Source organism: Penaeus monodon, chromosome 28 (assembly GCF_015228065.2).
Source record: "Penaeus monodon isolate SGIC_2016 chromosome 28, NSTDA_Pmon_1, whole genome shotgun sequence".
Lineage (NCBI taxonomy): Eukaryota > Metazoa > Arthropoda > Malacostraca > Decapoda > Penaeidae > Penaeus > Penaeus monodon.
The window spans coordinates 5952646-5953712 of NC_051413.1; the positions used below are offsets into that span (position 1 = coordinate 5952646).

A 1067-nucleotide genomic window follows, 5' to 3' on the forward strand; every position below is an offset into this window, starting at 1 on the left:
CATTATTATTAACCCTATCAATACTGTAGGCAAGTGTGCACAGATGGGGAGGGGATAAGTGCATCTGCGCGTGTGCGTATTCGTACACGTGTTATATGTACAAAATCTTCGCTAGGAACACTATTGGGGCTCCATTAAACCGAATTAACTCCCCCTCCCCTCGAGCACAAGTCCACCTGAGCGAAAAATGATGAAATACACGACGCCAAGCGACAACACATATGCCCAGTTATCTTCCTTCCCCCTCTGCGTGCCCCCCGTGAGCACCAGGGGGAGAGGCGACCACCGCCGCAAGCAGGGCTCTTCCGCCACCAAGCAACAGCAGTTTGAATCGCCCACGACACTTGTCCGCAGCTGTTCGCCGGAACCCATTCCGTTAATCCAAACAGAGCCATGTTTTTCTAACGCTCCACTGTTCAAATGATCGGCATACCATTGTGTCCAGCTTCACACGGGCACTTCGTTCACACACTTTCACACTATCAACGCGGGGTCTGTACCGGGCACAGCGGAATGGCCTCGGGTGCAGCAAGTTCACCCGCGCTGTGACGGGTACAAACCTCGTATTACTATGGCGTTATGACGGGCACGGGCGCGTTATCACTGGCTTGTCACGGACACAAGGCCATGTGATTTTGCTGAGCCGCGTTCGTGCTGTTGTGAGTTTTGCGCATCTTGACATGGCTGTCCATGTCATGGGCTAATTTGTCACGGGCACGGCAATGTCAAATTCACACGGGTCTTATCAGAAGTACAATTCCACGTCACTGTCTACAACACAACGACACCCCAAAGGGATACGGCAAACAGTCGGCATAACAGCAACTACAGCTAACACAACGAACGGCTGTGCGAGCGCAGCAGTCACCTTGGCGAGAGCGCGAGACGACGCTCCTCGCGCGAACACACTCGGGGCGGCACTGACGGGCGGCCGGAGGAGCCTGACTCCCGGGAGCCAGCGGGAACGGCATGCCAGCCTGGAACGACAACAACTGGAATGTGCCTGGAGTCCGGTCGTGGCTGGGGGGGGGGGGGTCACGTTTAGCTTCCTCCAAGTTGCGTTCCTC

At 55.5% G+C, this 1067-nt stretch overlaps 1 protein-coding gene across 1 annotated transcript in view; it reads right to left on the reverse strand.

Annotated features, from left to right (window-relative positions):
* The window catches only part of LOC119591328 (mucin-12-like), a gene marked incomplete in the record, with an annotated part of 28957 nt that extends 27989 nt beyond the window's left edge, over positions 1–968 (reverse strand). The window contains 1 exon segment of the mRNA XM_037940058.1: positions 869–968.
* Between the last annotated feature and the right edge of the window lie 99 nt (positions 969–1067).